The sequence below is a fragment of the Embiotoca jacksoni genome, unplaced genomic scaffold, assembly GCF_022577435.1.
Source record: "Embiotoca jacksoni isolate LCO1_2020_lvr unplaced genomic scaffold, fEmbJac1.0.p SCAF_28, whole genome shotgun sequence".
NCBI classification, from domain to species: domain Eukaryota; kingdom Metazoa; phylum Chordata; class Actinopteri; family Embiotocidae; genus Embiotoca; species Embiotoca jacksoni.
Window position 1 is genome coordinate 1,278,867 of NW_027185379.1, and position 24,800 is coordinate 1,303,666.

The 24,800-nt window shown below is 33.0% G+C and overlaps 2 non-coding genes and 2 pseudogenes across 2 annotated transcripts; all 4 read right to left on the bottom strand.

Annotated features, from left to right (window-relative positions):
- Positions 1-17,334: 17,334 nt before the first annotated feature.
- On the bottom strand, positions 17,335-17,525 carry LOC138205483 (U2 spliceosomal RNA). The gene has a single exon (XR_011178877.1). It is a non-coding gene; the product is annotated as a U2 spliceosomal RNA (small nuclear RNA).
- A 1,188-nt stretch (positions 17,526-18,713) lies between these two features.
- Positions 18,714-18,883, bottom strand: LOC138205489 (U2 spliceosomal RNA; annotated as a pseudogene).
- A 3,030-nt stretch (positions 18,884-21,913) lies between these two features.
- LOC138205490 (U2 spliceosomal RNA) lies at positions 21,914-21,996 on the bottom strand (annotated as a pseudogene).
- A 588-nt stretch (positions 21,997-22,584) lies between these two features.
- Positions 22,585-22,748, bottom strand: LOC138205477 (U1 spliceosomal RNA). The gene has a single exon (XR_011178871.1). It is a non-coding gene; the product is annotated as a U1 spliceosomal RNA (small nuclear RNA).
- Between the last annotated feature and the right edge of the window lie 2,052 nt (positions 22,749-24,800).

Sequence of the window (24,800 nt, forward strand, 5' to 3'; positions counted from 1 at the left end):
GCATGTCTTCTAAAATATGAAAAAAGTCATACTATAGTATATCGTCGAAAATGTGAAAAAAAGTCATACTATAGCATGTCGGCGAAAATATGAAAAAAAGTCATACTATAGCATGTCTTCTAAAATATGAAAAAAAGTCATACTATAGCCTGTTGTCTAAAATGTGAAAAAAAAGTCATACTATAGTATATCGTCGAAAATGTGAAAAAAAGTCATACTATAGCATATCGTCCAAAATATGAAAAAAAGTCATACCATAGCATGTCGTCTAAAATATGAAAAAAAGTCATACTATAGCATATCGTCCCAAAATATGAAAAAAAGTCATACTATAGCATGTCGGCGAAAATATGAAAAAAAGTCATACTATAGCATATCGTCCAAAATATGAAAAAAAGTCATACCATAGCATGTCGTCTAAAATATGAAAAAAAGTCATACTATAGCATGTCGTCTAAAATATGAAAAAAAAGTCATACTATAGCATGTCGTCTAAAATATGAAAAAAAAGTCATACTATAGCATGTCGTCTAAAATATGAAAAAAAAGTCATACTATAGCATGTCCAAAATATGAAAAAAAGTCATACTATAGCATGTCGTCTAAAATATGAAAAAAAAGTCATACTATAGCATGTCCAAAATATGAAAAAAAGTCATACTATAGCATGTCCAAAATATGAAAAAAAGTCATACTATAGTATGTCGTCTAAAATATGAAAAAAAAAGTCATACTATAGCATGTCGTCTAAAATATGAAAAAAGTCATACTATAGCATGTCGTCTAAAATATGAAAAAAAGTCATACTATAGCATGTCGTCTAAAATATGAAAAAAAGTCATACTATAGCATGTCGTCTAAAATATGGAAAAAAGTCATACTATAGCATGTCGTCTAAAATATGTGAAAAAAAGTCATACTATAGCATGTCGTCTAAAATATGAAAAAAAGTCATACTATAGCATGTCGTCTAAAATATGAAAAAAAGTCATACTATAGCATGTCGTCTAAAATATGAAAAAAAGTCATACTATAGCATGTCGTCTAAAATATGAAAAAAAAGTCATACTATAGCATGTCGTCTAAAATATGAAAAAAAGTCATACTATAGCATGTCGTCTAAAATATGAAAAAAAGTCATACTATAGCATGTCGTCTAAAATATGAAAAAAAGTCATACTATAGCATGTCGTCTAAAATATGACAAAAAGTCATACTATAGCATGTCGTCTAAAATATGAAAAAAAGTCATACTATAGTATATCGTCGAAAATGTGAAAAAAAGTCATACTATAGCATGTCGGCGAAAATATGAAAAAAAGTCATACTATAGCATGTCTTCTAAAATATGAAAAAAAAGTCATACTATAGCATGTTGTCTAAAATGTGAAAAAAAAGTCATACTATAGTATATCGTCGAAAATGTGAAAAAAAGTCATACTATAGCATGTTGTCTAAAATATGAAAAAAAGTCATACTATAGCATGTCGTCTAAAATATGGAAAAAAGTCATACTATAGCATGTCGTCTAAAATATGAAAAAAAGTCATACTATAGCATGTCGTCTAAAATATGAAAAAAAGTCATACTATAGCATGTCGTCTAAAATATGAAAAAAAGTCATACTATAGCATGTCGTCTAAAATATGAAAAAAGTCATACTATAGCATGTCGTCTAAAATATGAAAAAAAGTCATACTATAGCATGTCGTCTAAAATATGAAAAAAAGTCATACTATAGCATGTCGTCTAAAATATGAAAAAAAGTCATACTATAGCATGTCGTCTAAAATATGAAAAAAAGTCATACTATAGCATGTCGTCTAAAATATGAAAAAAAGTCATACTATAGCATGTCGTCTAAAATATGAAAAAAAGTCATACTATAGTATATCGTCGAAAATGTGAAAAAAAGTCATACTATAGCATGTCGGCGAAAATATGAAAAAAAGTCATACTATAGCATGTCTTCTAAAATATGAAAAAAGTCATACTATAGCATGTTGTCTAAAATGTGAAAAAAAAGTCATACTATAGTATATCGTCGAAAAATGTGAAAAAAAGTCATACTATAGCATGTCGGCGAAAATATGAAAAAAAGTCATACTATAGCATGTCGGCGAAAATATGAAAAAAAAGTCATACTATAGCATGTTGTCCAAAATATGAAAAAAAAAGTCATACTATAGCATGTCTTCTAAAATATGAAAAAAGTCATACTATAGTATATCGTCGAAAATGTGAAAAAAAGTCATACTATAGCATGTCGGCGAAAATATGAAAAAAAGTCATACTATAGCATGTCTTCTAAAATATGAAAAAAAGTCATACTATAGCCTGTTGTCTAAAATGTGAAAAAAAAGTCATACTATAGTATATCGTCGAAAATGTGAAAAAAAGTCATACTATAGCATATCGTCCAAAATATGAAAAAAAGTCATACCATAGCATGTCGTCTAAAATATGAAAAAAAGTCATACTATAGCATATCGTCCAAAATATGAAAAAAAGTCATACTATAGCATGTCGGCGAAAATATGAAAAAAAGTCATACTATAGCATATCGTCCAAAATATGAAAAAAAGTCATACCATAGCATGTCGTCCTAAAATATGAAAAAAAGTCATACTATAGCATGTCGTCTAAAATATGAAAAAAAAGTCATACTATAGCATGTCGTCTAAAATATGAAAAAAAAGTCATACTATAGCATGTCGTCTAAAATATGAAAAAAAAGTCATACTATAGCATGTCCAAAATATGAAAAAAAGTCATACTAATAGCATGTCGTCTAAAATATGAAAAAAAAAGTCATACTATAGCATGTCCAAAATATGAAAAAAAGTCATACTATAGCATGTCCAAAATATGAAAAAAAGTCATACTATAGTATGTCGTACTAAAATATTGAAAAAAAAGTCATACTATAGCATGTCGTCTAAAATATGAAAAAAGTCATACTATAGCATGTCGTAAAATATGAAAAAAAGTCATACTATAGCATGTCGTCTAAAATATGAAAAAAAGTCATACTATAGCATGTCGTCTAAAATATGGAAAAAAAGTCATACTATAGCATGTCGTCTAAAATATGAAAAAAAGTCATACTATAGCATGTCGTCTAAAATATGAAAAAAAGTCATACTATAGCATGTCGTCTAAAATATGAAAAAAAGTCATACTATAGCATGTCGTCTAAAATATGAAAAAAAGTCATACTATAGCATGTCGTCTAAAATATGAAAAAAAGTCATACTATAGCATGTCGTCTAAAATATGAAAAAAAGTCATACTATAGCATGTCGTCTAAAATATGAAAAAAAGTCATACTATAGCATGTCGTCTAAAATATGAAAAAAAGTCATACTATAGCATGTCGTCTAAAATATGAAAAAAAGTCATACTATAGCATGTCGTCTAAAATATGAAAAAAAGTCATACTATAGTATATCGTCGAAAATGTGAAAAAAAAGTCATACTATAGCATGTCGGCGAAAATATGAAAAAAAGTCATACTATAGCATGTCTTCTAAAATATGAAAAAAAGTCATACTATAGCATGTTGTCTAAAATGTGAAAAAAAAGTCATACTATAGTATATCGTCGAAAATGTGAAAAAAAGTCATACTATAGCATGTCGGCGAAAATATGAAAAAAAGTCATACTATAGCATGTCGGCGAAAATATGAAAAAAAAGTCATACTATAGCATGTTGTCCAAAATATGAAAAAAAAGTCATACTATAGCATGTCTTCTAAAATATGAAAAAAAGTCATACTATAGTATATCGTCGAAAATGTGAAAAAAAGTCATACTATAGCATGTCGGCGAAAATATGAAAAAAAGTCATACTATAGCATGTCTTCTAAAATATGAAAAAAACGTCATACTATAGCATGAAAAGTCATACTATAGTATATCGTCGAAAATGTGAAAAAAAGTCATACTATAGCATGTCGGCGAAAATATGAAAAAAAGTCATACTATAGCATATCGTCCAAAATATGAAAAAAAGTCATACCATAGCATGTCGTCTAAAATATGAAAAAAAGTCATACTATAGCATGTCGTCTAAAATATGAAAAAAAAGTCATACTATAGCACGTCGTCCAAAATATGATAAAAAAGTCATACTATAGCATGTCCAAAATATGAAAAAAAGTCATACTATAGCATGTCCAAAATATGAAAAAAAGTCATACCATAGTATGTCGTCTAAAATATGAAAAAAAAGTCATACTATAGCATGTCCAAAATATGAAAAAAAGTCATACTATAGCATGTCGTCTAAAATATGAAAAAAAGTCATACTATAGCATGTCCAAAATATGAAAAAAAGTCATACTATAGCATGTCCAAAATATGAAAAAAAGTCATACTATAGTATGTCGTCTAAAATATGAAAAAAAAGTCATACTATAGCATGTCGTCTAAAATATGAAAAAAGTCATACTATAGCATGTCGTCTAAAATATGAAAAAAAGTCATACTATAGCATGTCGTCTAAAATATGAAAAAAAGTCATACTATAGCATGTCGTCTAAAATATGGAAAAAAGTCATACTATAGCATGTCGTCTAAAATATGAAAAAAAGTCATACTATAGCATGTCGTCTAAAATATGAAAAAAAGTCATACTATAGCATGTCGTCTAAAATATGAAAAAAAGTCATACTATAGCATGTCGTCTAAAATATGAAAAAAAGTCATACTATAGCATGTCGTCTAAAATATGAAAAAAAGTCATACTATAGCATGTCGTCTAAAATATGAAAAAAAAGTCATACTATAGCATGTCGTCTAAAATATGAAAAAAAGTCATACTATAGCATGTCGTCTAAAATATGAAAAAAAGTCATACTATAGCATGTCGTCTCAAATATGAAAAAAAGTCATACTATAGTATATCGTCGAAAATGTGAAAAAAAGTCATACTATAGCATGTCGGCGAAAATATGAAAAAAAGTCATACTATAGCATGTCTTCTAAAATATGAAAAAAGTCATACTATAGCATGTTGTCTAAAATGTGAAAAAAAAGTCATACTATAGTATATCGTCGAAAATGTGAAAAAAAGTCATACTATAGCATGTCGGCGAAAATATGAAAAAAAGTCATACTATAGCATGTCGGCGAAAATATGAAAAAAAAGTCATACTATAGCATGTTGTCCAAAATATGAAAAAAAAGTCATACTATAGCATGTCTTCTAAAATATGAAAAAAGTCATACTATAGTATATCGTCGAAAATGTGAAAAAAAGTCATACTATAGCATGTCGGCGAAAATATGAAAAAAAGTCATACTATAGCATGTCTTCTAAAATATGAAAAAAAGTCATACTATAGCCTGTTGTCTAAAATGTGAAAAAAAAGTCATACTATAGTATATCGTCGAAAATGTGAAAAAAAGTCATACTATAGCATGTCGGCGAAAATATGAAAAAAAGTCATACTATAGCATATCGTCCAAAATATGAAAAAAAGTCATACCATAGCATGTCGTCTAAAATATGAAAAAAAGTCATACTATAGCATGTCGTCTAAAATATGAAAAAAAAGTCATACTATAGCATGTCGTCTAAAATATGAAAAAAAAGTCATACTATAGCATGTCGTCTAAAATATGAAAAAAAAGTCATACTATAGCATGTCGTCTAAAATATGAAAAAAAAGTCATACTATAGCATGTCCAAAATATGAAAAAAAATTATACTATAGCATGTCCAAAATATGAAAAAAAGTCATACTATAGTATGTCGTCTAAAATATGAAAAAAAAGTCATACTATAGCATGTCGTCTAAAATATGGAAAAAAGTCATACTATAGCATGTCTTCTAAAATATGAAAAAAAGTCATACTATAGCATGTTGTCTAAAATGTGAAAAAAAAGTCATACTATAGTATATCGTCGAAAATGTGAAAAAAAGTCATACTATAGCATGTCGGCGAAAATATGAAAAAAAGTCATACTATAGCATGTCTTCTAAAATATGAAAAAAGTCATACTATAGTATATCGTCGAAAATGTGAAAAAAAGTCATACTATAGCATGTCGGCGAAAATATGAAAAAAAGTCATACTATAGCATGTCTTCTAAAATATGAAAAAAAGTCATACTATAGCATGTTGTCTAAAATGTGAAAAAAAAGTCATACTATAGTATATCGTCGAAAATGTGAAAAAAAGTCATACTATAGCATGTCGGCGAAAATATGAAAAAAAGTCATACTATAGCATATCGTCCAAAATATGAAAAAAAGTCATACCATAGCATGTCGTCTAAAATATGAAAAAAAGTCATACTATAGCATGTCGTCTAAAATATGAAAAAAAAGTTATACTATAGCACGTCGTCCAAAATATGATAAAAAAGTCATACTATAGCATGTCCAAAATATGAAAAAAAGTCATACTATAGCATGTCCAAAATATGAAAAAAAGTCATACCATAGTATGTCGTCTAAAATATGAAAAAAAAGTCATACTATAGCATGTCCAAAATATGAAAAAAAGTCATACTATAGCATGTCGTCTAAAATATGAAAAAAAGTCATACTATAGCATGTCCAAAATATGAAAAAAAGTCATACTATAGCATGTCCAAAATATGAAAAAAAGTCATACTATAGTATGTCGTCTAAAATATGAAAAAAAAGTCATACTATAGCATGTCGTCTAAAATATGAAAAAAGTCATACTATAGCATGTCGTCTAAAATATGAAAAAAAGTCATACTATAGCATGTCGTCTAAAATATGAAAAAAAGTCATACTATAGCATGTCGTCTAAAATATGGAAAAAAGTCATACTATAGCATGTCGTCTAAAATATGAAAAAAAGTCATACTATAGCATGTCGTCTAAAATATGAAAAAAAGTCATACTATAGCATGTCGTCTAAAATATGAAAAAAAGTCATACTATAGCATGTCGTCTAAAATATGAAAAAAAGTCATACTATAGCATGTCGTCTAAAATATGAAAAAAAGTCATACTATAGCATGTCGTCTAAAATATGAAAAAAAGTCATACTATAGCATGTCGTCTAAAATATGAAAAAAAGTCATACTATAGCATGTCGTCTAAAATATGAAAAAAAGTCATACTATAGCATGTCGTCTAAAATATGAAAAAAGTCATACTATAGCATGTCGTCTAAAATATGAAAAAAAGTCATACTATAGCATGTCGTCTAAAATATGAAAAAAAGTCATACTATAGCATGTCGTCTAAAATATGAAAAAAAGTCATACTATAGCATGTCGTCTAAAATATGAAAAAAAGTCATACTATAGCATGTCGTCTAAAATATGAAAAAAAGTCATACTATAGCATGTCGTCTAAAATATGAAAAAAAGTCATACTATAGCATGTCGTCTAAAATATGAAAAAAAGTCATACTATAGCATGTCGTCTAAAATATGAAAAAAAGTCATACTATAGCATGTCGTCTAAAATATGAAAAAAAGTCATACTATAGTATATCGTCGAAAATGTGAAAAAAAGTCATACTATAGCATGTCGGCGAAAATATGAAAAAAAGTCATACTATAGCATGTCTTCTAAAATATGAAAAAAGTCATACTATAGCATGTTGTCTAAAATGTGAAAAAAAAGTCATACTATAGTATATCGTCGAAAATGTGAAAAAAAGTCATACTATAGCATGTCGGCGAAAATATGAAAAAAAGTCATACTATAGCATGTCGGCGAAAATATGAAAAAAAAGTCATACTATAGCATGTTGTCCAAAATATGAAAAAAAAGTCATACTATAGCATGTCTTCTAAAATATGAAAAAAGTCATACTATAGTATATCGTCGAAAATGTGAAAAAAAGTCATACTATAGCATGTCGGCGAAAATATGAAAAAAAGTCATACTATAGCATGTCTTCTAAAATATGAAAAAAAGTCATACTATAGCCTGTTGTCTAAAATGTGAAAAAAAAGTCATACTATAGTATATCGTCGAAAATGTGAAAAAAAGTCATACTATAGCATATCGTCCAAAATATGAAAAAAAGTCATACCATAGCATGTCGTCTAAAATATGAAAAAAAGTCATACTATAGCATATCGTCCAAAATATGAAAAAAAGTCATACTATAGCATGTCGGCGAAAATATGAAAAAAAGTCATACTATAGCATATCGTCCAAAATATGAAAAAAAGTCATACCATAGCATGTCGTCTAAAATATGAAAAAAAGTCATACTATAGCATGTCGTCTAAAATATGAAAAAAAAGTCATACTATAGCATGTCGTCTAAAATATGAAAAAAAAGTCATACTATAGCATGTCGTCTAAAATATGACAAAAAAGTCATACTATAGCATGTCCAAAATATGAAAAAAAGTCATACTATAGCATGTCGTCTAAAATATGAAAAAAAAGTCATACTATAGCATGTCCAAAATATGAAAAAAAGTCATACTATAGCATGTCCAAAATATGAAAAAAAGTCATACTATAGTATGTCGTCTAAAATATGAAAAAAAAGTCATACTATAGCATGTCGTCTAAAATATGAAAAAAGTCATACTATAGCATGTCGTCTAAAATATGAAAAAAAGTCATACTATAGCATGTCGTCTAAAATATGAAAAAAAGTCATACTATAGCATGTCGTCTAAAATATGGAAAAAAGTCATACTATAGCATGTCGTCTAAAATATGAAAAAAGTCATACTATAGCATGTCGTCTAAAATATGAAAAAAAGTCATACTATAGCATGTCGTCTAAAATATGAAAAAAAGTCATACTATAGCATGTCGTCTAAAATATGAAAAAAAGTCATACTATAGCATGTCGTCTAAAATATGAAAAAAAGTCATACTATAGCATGTCGTCTAAAATATGAAAAAAAGTCATACTATAGCATGTCGTCTAAAATATGAAAAAAAGTCATACTATAGCATGTCGTCTAAAATATGAAAAAAAGTCATACTATAGCATGTCGTCTAAAATATGAAAAAAAGTCATACTATAGTATATCGTCGAAAATGTGAAAAAAAGTCATACTATAGCATGTCGGCGAAAATATGAAAAAAAGTCATACTATAGCATGTCTTCTAAAATATGAAAAAAAGTCATACTATAGCATATCGTCCAAAATATGAAAAAAAGTCATACCATAGCATGTCGTCTAAAATATGAAAAAAAAGTCATACTATAGCATGTCGTCTAAAATATGAAAAAAAAGTCATACTATAGCATGTCGTCTAAAATATGAAAAAAAAGTCATACTATAGCATGTCGTCTAAAATATGACAAAAAAGTCATACTATAGCATGTCCAAAATATGAAAAAAAGTCATACTATAGCATGTCGTCTAAAATATGAAAAAAAAGTCATACTATAGCATGTCCAAAATATGAAAAAAAGTCATACTATAGCATGTCCAAAATATGAAAAAAAGTCATACTATAGTATGTCGTCTAAAATATGAAAAAAAAGTCATACTATAGCATGTCGTCTAAAATATGAAAAAAGTCATACTATAGCATGTCGTCTAAAATATGAAAAAAAGTCATACTATAGCATGTCGTCTAAAATATGAAAAAAAGTCATACTATAGCATGTCGTCTAAAATATGGAAAAAAGTCATACTATAGCATGTCGTCTAAAATATGAAAAAAAGTCATACTATAGCATGTCGTCTAAAATATGAAAAAAAGTCATACTATAGCATGTCGTCTAAAATATGAAAAAAAGTCATACTATAGCATGTCGTCTAAAATATGAAAAAAAGTCATACTATAGCATGTCGTCTAAAATATGAAAAAAAGTCATACTATAGCATGTCGTCTAAAATATGAAAAAAAGTCATACTATAGCATGTCGTCTAAAATATGAAAAAAAGTCATACTATAGCATGTCGTCTAAAATATGAAAAAAAGTCATACTATAGCATGTCGTCTAAAATATGAAAAAAAGTCATACTATAGTATATCGTCGAAAATGTGAAAAAAAGTCATACTATAGCATGTCGGCGAAAATATGAAAAAAAGTCATACTATAGCATGTCTTCTAAAATATGAAAAAAAGTCATACTATAGCATGTTGTCTAAAATGTGAAAAAAAAGTCATACTATAGTATATCGTCGAAAATGTGAAAAAAAGTCATACTATAGCATGTCGGCGAAAATATGAAAAAAAGTCATACTATAGCATGTCGGCGAAAATATGAAAAAAAAGTCATACTATAGCATGTTGTCCAAAATATGAAAAAAAAGTCATACTATAGCATGTCTTCTAAAATATGAAAAAAGTCATACTATAGTATATCGTCGAAAATGTGAAAAAAAGTCATACTATAGCATGTCGGCGAAAATATGAAAAAAAGTCATACTATAGCATGTCTTCTAAAATATGAAAAAAAGTCATACTATAGCATGTTGTCTAAAATGTGAAAAAAAAGTCATACTATAGTATATCGTCGAAAATGTGAAAAAAAGTCATACTATAGCATGTCGGCGAAAATATGAAAAAAAGTCATACTATAGCATATCGTCCAAAATATGAAAAAAAGTCATACCATAGCATGTCGTCTAAAATATGAAAAAAAGTCATACTATAGCATGTCGTCTAAAATATGAAAAAAAAGTCATACTATAGCATGTCGTCTAAAATATGAAAAAAAAGTCATACTATAGCATGTCGTCTAAAATATGGAAAAAAAGTCATACTATAGCATGTCATCTAAAATATGAAAAAAAGTCATACTATAGCATGTCGTCTAAAATATGAAAAAAAAGTCATACTATAGCATGTCGTCTAAAATATGGAAAAAAAGTCATACTATAGCATGTCGTCTAAAATATGAAAAAAGTCATACTATAGCATGTCGTCTAAAATATGAAAAAAAGTCATACTATAGTATGTCGTCTAAAATATGAAAAAAAAGTCATACTATAGCATGTCGTCTAAAATATGAAAAAAAGTCATACTATAGCATGTCGTCTAAAATATGAAAAAAAGTCATACTATAGCATGTCGTCTAAAATATGAAAAAAAGTCATACTATAGTATATCGTCGAAAATGTGAAAAAAAGTCATACTATAGCATGTCGGCGAAAATATGAAAAAAAGTCATACTATAGCATGTCTTCTAAAATATGAAAAAAAGTCATACTATAGCATGTTGTCTAAAATGTGAAAAAAAAGTCATACTATAGTATATCGTCGAAAATGTGAAAAAAAGTCATACTATAGCATGTCGGCGAAAATATGAAAAAAAGTCATACTATAGCATGTCGGCGAAAATATGAAAAAAAAGTCATACTATAGCATGTTGTCCAAAATATGAAAAAAAAGTCATACTATAGCATGTCTTCTAAAATATGAAAAAAGTCATACTATAGTATATCGTCGAAAATGTGAAAAAAAGTCATACTATAGCATGTCGGCGAAAATATGAAAAAAAGTCATACTATAGCATGTCTTCTAAAATATGAAAAAAAGTCATACTATAGCATGTTGTCTAAAATGTGAAAAAAAAGTCATACTATAGTATATCGTCGAAAATGTGAAAAAAAGTCATACTATAGCATGTCGGCGAAAATATGAAAAAAAGTCATACTATAGCATATCGTCCAAAATATGAAAAAAAGTCATACCATAGCATGTCGTCTAAAATATGAAAAAAAGTCATACTATAGCATGTCGTCTAAAATATGAAAAAAAAGTCATACTATAGCATGTCGTCTAAAATATGAAAAAAAAGTCATACTATAGCATGTCGTCTAAAATATGGAAAAAAAGTCATACTATAGCATGTCATCTAAAATATGAAAAAAAGTCATACTATAGCATGTCGTCTAAAATATGAAAAAAAAGTCATACTATAGCATGTCGTCTAAAATATGGAAAAAAAGTCATACTATAGCATGTCGTCTAAAATATGAAAAAAGTCATACTATAGCATGTCGTCTAAAATATGAAAAAAAGTCATACTATAGTATGTCGTCTAAAATATGAAAAAAAAGTCATACTATAGCATGTTGTCTAAAATATGAAAAAAGTCATGCTATAGTATGTCGTCTAAAATATGAAAAAAAGTCATACTATAGCATGTCTAAAATATGAAAAAAAGTCATACTATAGCATGTCTTCCAAAATATGAAAAAAAGTCATACTATAGCATGTCGGCGAAAATATGAATAAAAGTCATACTATAGCATGTTGTCTAAAATATGTAAAAAGTCATACTATAGCATGTCTAAAATATGAAAAAAAGTCATACTATAGCATGTCCAAAATATGAAAAAAGTCATAATATAGCATGTTGTCCAAAATATGAAAAAAAGTCATACTACAGCATGTCGTCTAAAATATGAAAAAGTCATACTATAGCATATTGTCTAAAATATGAAAAAAAGTCATACTATAGCATGTTGTCTAAAATATGTAAAAAGTCATACTATAGCATGTTGTCTAAAATATGAAAAAAAGTCATACTATAGCATGTCCAAAATATGAAAAAAAGTCATACTATAGCATGTTGTCCAAAATATGAAAAAAAGTCATACTACAGCATGTCGTCTAAAATATGAAAAAGTCATACTATAGCATATTGTCTAAAATATGAAAAAGTCATACTATAGCATATTGTCTAAAATATGAAAAAAAGTCATACTATAGCATGTTCAAAACATGAAAAAAAGTCATACTACAGCATGTCGGCGAAAATATGAAAAAGTCATACTATAGCATGTTGTCTAAAATATGAAAAAAGTCATACTCTAGCATGTCGTCCAAAATATGAAAAAAGTCATACTCTAGCATGTCGTCCAAAATGTGAAAAAAGTCATACTATAGCATTTCGTCTAAAATATGAAAAAAAAGTCATACTATAGCATGTCTTCTAAAATATGAAAAAAAGTCATACTATAGCATGTCGTCTAAAATATGAAAAAAAGTCATACTATAGCATTTCGTCTAAAATATGAAAAAAAAGTCATACTATAGCATGTCTTCTAAAATATGAAAAAAAAGTCATACTATAGCACGTCGTCCAAAATATGATAAAAAAGTCATACTATAGCATGTCCAAAATATGAAAAAAAGTCATACTATAGCATGTCCAAAATATGAAAAAAAGTCATACTATAGTATGTCGTCTAAAATATGAAAAAAAAGTCATACTATAGCATGTCCAAAATATGAAAAAAAGTCATACTATAGCATGTCGTCTAAAATGTGAAAAAAAAGTCATACTATAGCATGTCCAAAATATGAAAAAAAGTCATACTATAGCATGTCCAAAATATGAAAAAAAGTCATACTATAGCATGTCGTCTAAAATATGGAAAAAAGTCATACTATAGCATGTCGTCTAAAATATGAAAAAAAGTCATACTATAGCATGTCGTCTAAAATATGAAAAAAAGTCATACTATAGCATGTCGTCTAAAATATGAAAAAAAGTCATACTATAGCATGTCGTCTAAAATATGAAAAAAAGTCATACTATAGCATGTCGTCTAAAATATGAAAAAAAGTCATACTATAGCATGTCGTCTAAAATATGAAAAAAAGTCATACTATAGCATGTCGTCTAAAATATGAAAAAAAGTCATACTATAGCATGTCGTCTAAAATATGAAAAAAAGTCATACTATAGCATGTCGTCTAAAATATGAAAAAAAGTCATACTATAGCATGTTGTCCAAAATATGAAAAAAAGTCATACTATAGCATGTCGTCTAAAATATGGAAAAAAAGTCATACTATAGCATGTCGGCGAAAATATGAAAAAAAAGTCATACTATAGCATGTTGTCCAAAATATGAAAAAAAAGTCATACTATAGCATGTCTTCTAAAATATGAAAAAAGTCATACTATAGTATATCGTCGAAAATGTGAAAAAAAGTCATACTATAGCATGTCGGCGAAAATATGAAAAAAAAGTCATACTATAGCATGTCTTCTAAAATATGAAAAAAAGTCATACTATAGCATGTTGTCTAAAATGTGAAAAAAAAGTCATACTATAGTATATCGTCGAAAATGTGAAAAAAAGTCATACTATAGCATGTCGGCGAAAATATGAAAAAAAGTCATACTATAGCATGTCGGCGAAAATATGAAAAAAAAGTCATACTATAGCATGTTGTCCAAAATATGAAAAAAAAGTCATACTATAGCATGTCTTCTAAAATATGAAAAAAGTCATACTATAGTATATCGTCGAAAATGTGAAAAAAAGTCATACTATAGCATGTCGGCGAAAATATGAAAAAAAGTCATACTATAGCATGTCTTCTAAAATATGAAAAAAAGTCATACTATAGCATGTTGTCTAAAATGTGAAAAAAAAGTCATACTATAGTATATCGTCGAAAATGTGAAAAAAAGTCATACTATAGCATGTCGGCGAAAATATGAAAAAAAGTCATACTATAGCATATCGTCCAAAATATGAAAAAAAGTCATACCATAGCATGTCGTCTAAAATATGAAAAAAAGTCATACTATAGCATGTTGTCTAAAATATGTAAAAAGTCATACTATAGCATGTTGTCTAAAATATGAAAAAAAGTCATACTATAGCATGTCCAAAATATGAAAAAAAGTCATACTATAGCATGTTGTCCAAAATATGAAAAAAAGTCATACTACAGCATGTCGTCTAAAATATGAAAAAGTCATACTATAGCATATTGTCTAAAATATGAAAAAGTCATACTATAGCATATTGTCTAAAATATGAAAAAAAGTCATACTATAGCATGTTCAAAATATGAAAAAAAGTCATACTACAGCATGTCGGCGAAAATATGAAAAAGTCATACTATAGCATGTTGTCTAAAATATGAAAAAAGTCATACTCTAGCATGTCGTCCAAAATATGAAAAAAGTCATACTCTAGCATGTCGTCCAAAATGTGAAAAAAGTCATACTATAGCATTTCGTCTAAAATATGAAAAAAAAGTCATACTATAGCATGTCTTCTAAAATATGAAAAAAAGTCATACTATAGCATGTCGTCTAAAATATGAAAAAAAGTCATACTATAGCATTTCGTCTAAAATATGAAAAAAAAGTCATACTATAGCATGTCTTCTAAAATATGAAAAAAAAGTCATACTATAGCACGTCGTCCAAAATATGATAAAAAAGTCATACTATAGCATGTCCAAAATATGAAAAAAAGTCATACTATAGTATGTCGTCTAAAATATGAAAAAAAAGTCATACTATAGCATGTCCAAAATATGAAAAAAAGTCATACTATAGCATGTCGTCTAAAATATGAAAAAAAAGTCATACTATAGCATGTCCAAAATATGAAAAAAAGTCATACTATAGCATGTCCAAAATATGAAAAAAAGTCATACTATAGCATGTCGTCTAAAATATGGAAAAAAGTCATACTATAGCATGTCGTCTAAAATATGAAAAAAAGTCATACTATAGCATGTCGTCTAAAATATGAAAAAAAGTCATACTATAGCATGTCGTCTAAAATATGAAAAAAAGTCATACTATAGCATGTCGTCTAAAATATGAAAAAAAGTCATACTATAGCATGTCGTCTAAAATATGAAAAAAAGTCATACTATAGCATGTCGTCTAAAATATGAAAAAAAGTCATACTATAGCATGTCGTCTAAAATATGAAAAAAAGTCATACTATAGCATGTCGTCTAAAATATGAAAAAAAGTCATACTATAGCATGTCGTCTAAAATATGAAAAAAAGTCATACTATAGCATGTCGTCTAAAATATGAAAAAAAGTCATACTATAGCATGTTGTCCAAAATATGAAAAAAAGTCATACTATAGCATGTCGTCTAAAATATGGAAAAAAAGTCATACTATAGCATGTCGGCGAAAATATGAAAAAAAAGTCATACTATAGCATGTTGTCCAAAATATGAAAAAAAAGTCATACTATAGCATGTCTTCTAAAATATGAAAAAAGTCATACTATAGTATATCGTCGAAAATGTGAAAAAAAGTCATACTATAGCATGTCGGCGAAAATATGAAAAAAAGTCATACTATAGCATGTTGTCTAAAATGTGAAAAAAAAGTCATACTATAGCATGTCGGCGAAAATATGAAAAAAAGTCATACTATAGCATATCGTCCAAAATATGAAAAAAAGTCATACCATAGCATGTCGTCTAAAATATGAAAAAAAGTCATACTATAGCATGTCGGCGAAAATATGAAAAAAAGTCATACTATAGTATATCGTCGAAAATGTGAAAAAAAGTCATACTATAGCATGTCGGCGAAAATATGAAAAAAAGTCATACTATAGCATATCGTCCAAAATATGAAAAAAAGTCATACCATAGCATGTCGTCTAAAATATGAAAAAAAGTCATACTATAGCATGTCGTCTAAAATATGAAAAAAAAGTCATACTATAGCATGTCGTCTAAAATATGAAAAAAAAAGTCATACTATAGCATGTCGTCTAAAATATGGAAAAAAAGTCATACTATAGCATGTCATCTAAAATATGAAAAAAAGTCATACTATAGCATGTCGTCTAAAATATGAAAAAAAAGTCATACTATAGCATGTCTTCTAAAATATGGAAAAAAAGTCATACTATAGCATGTCGTCTAAAATATGAAAAAAGTCATACTATAGCATGTCGTCTAAAATATGAAAAAAAAGTCATACTATAGTATGTCGTCTAAAATATGAAAAAAAAGTCATACTATAGCATGTTGTCTAAAATATGAAAAAAGTCATGCTATAGTATGTCGTCTAAAATATGAAAAAAAAGTCATACTATAGCATGTTGTCTAAAATGTGAAAAAAATTCACACTATAGCATACCGTCCAAAATATGTAAAAAAACAAATTTATATTGATAAAAAATAAAATATTTAAAGGTTTTAAAAAAAAAGTGAAAAAAACAAAAAAACAAAACTACAATGTCACGACCAGGCTTAAAAGCCTTGACAAAAACCGAGGAGATGAAGGCCAAACAAAACTACTTTATTTAACATCCCACTAAAAACAATGAGTTCTCCGTATCTTATTACTATAATATATTATTTACCTGTCTATTAACACTACACAACAACATGCAGAGCTCCAGCACCATCTAGTGGAGAACAAAACAAACCGCGGGGATATTTAAGAGGAAGCCGAGGTATAGCAGAATATAATATGATAAAGCCTCCAAAAAGGCAAATCACTTTAGGTAAAAATAAGAACGTCCAAGAACGACGAAGAACATTTCTAGTAAAAACAATAGAGCTTTCACATCGATACTCGGTGCTCGGGCCCTAATGAGAAAACGTCAGAGATATAATGATGCTTAAGTAAGTTGGCTGTTTTATTATTAACACGTAGATGGGGGTGCACCGTTCCTGGAGGTACTGCAATACCAGGTCGATGCGTGGAGTGGACGGAGCAAGCCCCTATTCCATCTCCCTGCTCCAAAAATCAATTTAATATATGGTCCCCGGGTAGGGGACGTATCAGATATTAAACTGATAAGAACAGATACTACACTTGATCTTAGCCAAAAGGCCGAGAAGCGATACTGTTAACACGGCAGAGACAACGAGGTCATTCTCCACACTGTCAATCTCACTTCAGGTTGGAGAGACAAAAACTTTTTGGGGGTCATCGTACAATTATGTAACGATGTGCAGTTAATGGTGATGGTGCTGACAAGACAAGCAGGTTCGTAGAAAAGGTTGAAAAAGATTTTTTTCATTGAAAAAAGAAAGTTGTTCCGTTTTCCCATAATGCAATGCGGGTTAGTCACTTCAAAAGCTAACCGAAATTCGCCAATTTGATTTATTCATGCTCCCAATAAGAACGATCAACTCAACAGAAACTTCAGCTGAACCAAAGCAAAATCAAACTGCAGCAAAAAAAAAAAGAGTTTGATCCACATCTTACTTTCAGAAAAAGGAATACAAACACAAATCTCATCTTCCAGCTAACACTATAGCCACTTCCTGTTCCTTTGTTAACTAACATCCAGTCCTTCTGCTGCCACCTACCGGTCTGGAGTTTGAACAACTCTGGTTGTTTTAGAGCAGGATCGTAATCTGCAGTGGAGGATAAAACAATACAGTTCAACACCACCAACCGCAGCCAGCACGATCACAGAGCCTTTATAAAACTGTTTCAACAAAACTGGATCAATAATAACCTCTGTGAATGAATGGTTTATTGCAGGACTTTTATATTAGACTGAATTAGTTTTAGCTAGATGTACCTAAATAACTGCACATCTGCACAGGTTGCACATCTACAAATATTATATGCTTGTCTGAAAATGGTTAACAGCAAGACATTTTTTTATTAATAAAATCAATTCACAGCATATACAAAGTATTTTTAAGACCGTAAAACCACTTAAGAGGAACTACACAGTCGATCTTTTTACTTTTGGGGAATGAGCCAGAAAGCAATGAAATCTAACAAGAGAAAAAATATTTTGTGATAGTTAAAACATAAATCTAACACTGTTCTGAATATTTATTTTTCTTAAATGGTAATTATAAAAAAAATTAAAAGTATTTGTAACGAAAAAGAAACACTCAGGGCACTTATAAATAACCACAGTAATAAGAGGTCAGAAATATATACAACTCAAACTAAAAGTGTGATTATTCTATGGTTATTACACACGTTGAATATTATAGATGATGCCTACTAAATACTGCACCATAGAGTATTATTAACAGTTTCTTTAATTTATTATTAACAGGTATCGGAGGGTGCACCGTTCCTGGAGGTACTGCAATACCAGGTCGATGCGTAGAGTGGACGGAGCAAGCCCCTATTCCATCTCCCTGCTCCAAAAATCAATTTAATATATGGTCCCCGGGTAGGGGACGTATCAGATATTAAACTGATAAGAACAGATTTGTTTTTTTTTAGGTCCTTCACGCCTCTCAATACTTGCCTCGACCGCTGTTCCCTGACAGAGCCGAAGAACTTGGCTGTGCACTTCTCGTTCGTCTCCCTGTATTCCCCCCGTGCCTTCACCAGGTACGCTCAGGACCTACGCTCGTATAAGTCGCGGAGCTGCTCCTTGAGTGAATCGCAGGTGTGTCTATTAAGCTCCGCCCCGTGATTAGCACGCTCATACTCTGCCTTCAGAAGCCGCTGGAGACGGCGCACCTCCCGTTCGGCTCCCCTGGCCCTCCCCCGGGAGTATCCCCTGCAGTAATCCCGTATCCTCGCTTTTACCTCTTCCCACCACTCCACCACCCCGTCACACAAACCCCTCAGCCCCTGAAGTCGCTTTACAAGGCACACCATACCCTCCCGAAACCTTGTTTCGCTCAGCACACTGCAGTTCAATTTCCAGTAGCTCTGCCCAAAGGTCGGCCCTTGGAGCCCACACCCAAACATAATCCCATCATGGTCTGAAAAGAAAAGTGGTAGAAGCTTACCCGTAGTGACAACCAAAGCTTGGGTGAAGAAAATGTAATCCAGTCTCCTAGCGATCCCCCGGGAGTTTCTCCATGTGTCCCCATCCAGTGGGTGCCCAAGAACCCTACCACCATCCACCAAATTAAACGCTCTTATCAAAGAGGCAAATTTTGCTGCACTGCTGTCTCCCGTTCCTCCCATTTCACAATTTAAATCTCCTCCCAAAATGATGTGCCTATTTGTTGCGCAGTGCGGGGTGATGTCATCCACCAACCTTGATCTCGCCGCCACTTCCTGTGGCCCATAAACACAAATGGCCCTAAAATTGGAGCCCTGATACCCAAAATCAACCCCAATGGCTCTCCCCTGTGAAACCACAAAGGACCGCTCCACCCGCACGTCTTTGCTCCCGAACACGATCCCCACCCCTGAGCTATGCACCCCCCCCACACTCCAGACCGACTCCCCTGCCACCCATTCCCTTCTGAACCTCAGTGCATCCTCCCCATCCCGCAAGTGAACTTCCTGTAACATACCCACCACCTGCCTTTGTTTGGCAATAAACTGAAAAACAGCGTTCCTTTTCACCGGGTTCCGAATACCCCTTACGTTGTAGGATGCAACGGTAAACGCCCCCATATGAGAAATGGAAAAGAAAAATACACCAATACACGTGTCCCAAAATGCCAAAAGAAAACCCACACGTTCATACTGTTCATCACCGGGCCGGAGTCTATCCCTTGTAGAAATCCTCCGCGTTCGCCTGGTCCGCCCACGAGAAAGGGACAGTGTTCGACGATGAAACGGGCCTACCTGGGCCATCATACGCGTCACCCCCGGAGGGGGGGGGACATCCTCAAGATGCAGGGTGGTGTGTCGTACTCCAGCCCAAAGTCCACAGACTCCACCGTTCCCTGAGAGCGTCGTGGGAAAGACACGAGGTTGTCCTGTCCCGCTCCCTGTACTTGTGCGATCCCTGCGACATCCACTTCCGCAGCAGGTCCCTTTGTGACCGTTATCCGCCCCCCGACGAGGTCCGGTATGGAGGCCATACCAGGATCTTGCTCCCCCTGCTCCCTGGAACCAGCCACCCGCTGCTCTCCTCCATCTCCCCTAGCCTTCTTTGATGTCCCCTTTCTCTCCCCAGCTAGGCCGTCTGTCAACGCTCCCCCTCAAACACTTGTGACCCTTCCGGGCCCTCTCCTTTCTAGCTGCCGTGACCGACCCCCCTGAGGGACCCGGATCCACCCCGACCTGAGTCTTGGGCCCTGCTGTTTTCTCCGCCGTCGGCCCTCCGCCGTCCCCGCCAGCGCGCTGCCCTGCCTCTCTCCGGGTCCTTGCCTCATCCCCGGTCGCCTCCACCTCCTGCAGCTCCCGTATTGCGTCCTCAATCGGCCCAAATGACCCAGCGCTGTGGCGCTGTTCGGACCGGCCCTCCATCCTCACGATAGGTCCTGCTTCAGGGATCCCTTTAGCCACCTCTGCGAAAGAGCGACCCCAGTTTGGGCACGCCCTGTAAAGGTGCCCCAGCCCTCCACACCCATGGCATTTCTTTGGCCCATGGCAGTCCCTTGCCTCGTGGTCGGTGCTGCCGCAGAAATGGCACCCACCGCCCTTACAGTTGAGGGCGGCACGGTGGTGCAGTGGTTAGCATTGTCGCCTCACAGCAAAAAGGTTCCGGGTTTGAATCCGGTCCTGGGCCTTTCTGTGTGGAGTTTGCATGTTCTCCCTGTGCTTGCGTGGGTTCTCTCCGGGTTCTCCGGCTTCCTCCCATCATCCAAAAACATGCACCTCAGGTCAGGTTACCTGGCGCCGCGCTAGTGGCAGCCTGCTGCAGCAGCTCCCCCCTGAGAGCCCCCCTGCTGTAGGGAAGAAATTTCCCCTCGGGGATTAATGAAGTGTATAAAATCAAATAAAATCAAAAATCAAAATCAGTTCTCTTGCGCATGCCCGGACTTCCTGCACCGCTTACAAAAATCGGGTTGCCTGGCGTAATGGAGGAAACCCCTGTCCGCCCCCAGCTGGAAGAGAGCAGGGGGGTGTGCACAGGAGTCCTGACCCTCCGGATCCTGGTTTAGGAGAACCTGGAACTGCCTGCGGCCTGTCCAAAACCCCATTGGGTCTGACATACCTGGCGGCCGAGACCACCTCTGCATATTGTCCCAAAAACTCTGCCAGCACATGGTCGGTGACATAGGGGTTGTAGGTATGCACCGTAATGACCCTGAAGTTTGGCCTATCCAAACTCACAACGTTGAAGTCCTTCAGCAGGTCCTCCTCCGCTGGTTCCCGGCATGCAGCCACAACCTTGCCGCATTTTTCTTCCGTCACCATTGTGACATCATATGGGTTCTACCGCAAACAATACACATCCTCCACCTTCAGCTGGAGCTGACCACGAACGACTTTTACACAAAAGTCCTGCCTCACCATTGGGATCTCCTTCTCTTCCTTCCACTGAAACCTCACTGTGTTTCTCAGCCCCACCTTTGGAATCGGCTGGTTAGTACCCACGGCAGCCATGGCTCCATCCTAAGGCCTGGGCTCCGTACACCGCTCAGCTCCAAACCATAAACAGATACTACACTTGATCTTAGCCAAAAGGCCGAGAAGCAATACTGTTAATACGGCAGAGACAACGAGGTCATTCTCCACACTGTCAATCTCACTTCAGGTTGGAGAGACAAAAAAAAAAAAAGAAAAAAAGATGGGGGTCATCCTACAATTATGTAACGATGTGCAGTTAATGGTGATGGTGCTGACAAGACAAGCAGGTTTGTAGAAAAGGTTGAAAAAGATTATTTACATACTAAAAAATATAGCTCGTTTTCCCATAATTCATCGCTGTCATACATATCAAAAGCTCACCTAAAATCACCAATTTTATTGATCCATTCTCCTACTAATAACGATCAACTCAACAGGAAGTTCAGATGCACCAAAGCAAAATGAAACTGCAATCAAACAGTTTGATCCACATCTGATATTCAGAAAAAAAAGAATAAAATCATGTAAACCAACTTTTGTTTTTACTTTGTTGATTTGTTGACTGACTTCAGAGTAAAAAAAAAATAATAATAACAGAAGTAAAGTTAGAAACACAGCTCCTCTACAGTGTTTTTAAATGATGCAACAATATAAGACTGAACAACTAGATATATTATATCTGCTGAATGAAGGAGTTGTTTTATTTTCACCAAGTTATCAGGGGAGAGCGCGAACGCAGTCCCCCACTACCAGAAATTATGCAGTCGAGATTCCCACATTTGGGGAATTCGCAGTGGTCAGCACAGCCGGAGTGCAATGGCTGAGCCTCGCCCTGGGTGAACCACCTTCATGATCATGGTATCTCCCCTGCCAGGTAAGTATGAGTTGTACACATCACCGACGGGGAAGTCTTTCACACACAAACCGGGCAGACTGCCGGTGCTGACCGTCTACAAATGAACCAAAACCGCAGGCTGCGACTCCACACGATGTCAGTGTAGATGAAGAGGGTTTGTACCGAAGCCCACAATCATTATTCACCTTATATTTTAAGATAAAATACTGCTTACCCTATCCCATGATGCAATGCGGTATTTACATATCAAAAGCGATTGAAAGATCACCGACTTTAACTTACTACAAATGACAGAAAGCCAAACAGACGTTCAACTGAACCAAAACTAAATTATACTGCAGGAAAAAGAGTTAGATTCACATCATTAAAAAAAAAAAAAGAAGACTAAAAACACACAAATGGTGTTTTCAGCACTAGGATCACTTCCCATTTCTTTGTTTGCTTGTGGCGGGAAACATCCACATCTGCCATCTGCTGGTCTGGAGTGTGAACAGCAGAAGCTTTTGCATTTTGACAAATAGAATAAATTGTGAAACGTGAAACGTGAAAGTCCGTCCATCTGAAACGTATGAACAAACTTTTAAATCATTAAAATGTGCAAAAAATGGAGAATCGATCGCTCCGAGCTGAACGTCGCCGTTAAGTGCCCAACTGGAAACCAACTTCAGCTTCTTAAAACACGGTCAAAATAGTAAAACAAAAAACAAAAAACAGCGCACATACGTAACCGATGCTACATTGATAAACATATCAAAGGTAATTTATGTCCCCATTTATAGAAACCTTGGAGGCACGTCATGCTCTGCTCCAAAACACAAACTAAGCTTTCAAACACAAATAAATAAAAGAAACATGAAATAATTCAGGTGAAATAAATTTACCGAAGGTTGTTGTACACTCTGCTGGTAGTATGGGCCTGTTCATATTTATCAAATTCAACACTCACGTGTCTTTGAGTTCCCTCAAAGTGGTGTAGTGGTTAGTGCTGGTGCTCTGTGAGAAGGTCATTGGTTCAATTCCAGTTGGAAAATGCCATGTTTTTAAAAATATATTCTTTTTTTTTATCATCATTGGAAATTTAAAAAAAAAAGTCATACTAGGCATGTCGTCTAAAATATGAAAAAAAATAATAATTATATTGATAAAAAAGAAAAATATTTACGGGTTTTAAAAAAAAGGTGAAAAAAAAACAAAAAACTGTACAACGTCACGACCCGGCTTAAAAGCCTTGACAAAAACTGAGGAGAAGAAGGCCAAAAAAAACCTACTTTATTTAACATCCCACTAAAAACAATGAGTTCTCCGTATCGTATTAATATAATATATTATTTACCTGTCTATTAACACTACACAACAACATGCAGAGCTCCAGCACCATCTAGTGGAGAACAAAACAAACCGCGGGGCTATTTAAGACGAAGCAGAGGTAGAGCAGAGTGTAATATGATAAAGTCTCCAAAAAGGCAAATAACTTTACTAAAAATAAGAACGTCCAAGAATGACTAAGAACATTTTTAGGAAAAACAATAGAGCTTTCACACCGATACTCGGTGCTCGGGCCATAATGACAAAACGCCAGAGATATCATAATACTTAATTAACTGCTTTATTATTGACACGTAAATGGGGGTGCACTAGTGATGTTACTAGATGTGCCGACCCTTGCTTGTGTGGAGTAATGGAGGGGGCGTGTCCTCGAAGCCCGTGTGGAGGCTTGCTTCATTTAGGGGAGGAGCCAAAAATGATGACGTCAGAAGCCTCGCTGCTCGGCTGTACCACGTGACTGCTTCTGGAAGTGGTTCAGATTTTGCCAGGAGGTTTGACAGCAATATAAACCCCTCAGGCTCCATTCAAAATGTGGGTTGTTGGTGGAGAGTTGAGGTCAGTTGAGAGTTTGGATAGTTTGGAGAGTTTAGAGAGAGAGATAGTTTGGAGATTTAGGAGAGTGAGGAGAGAAGGAGGTGATAAGATGGAGTCAGCTAGGAAGAGGAGGATTTCCCGTGTGGGAACACTTTGATTTGATAACTCCTAATAAGGTAAATCTAACTCTATTTCAGACACATTAGGTTTGCTTATCA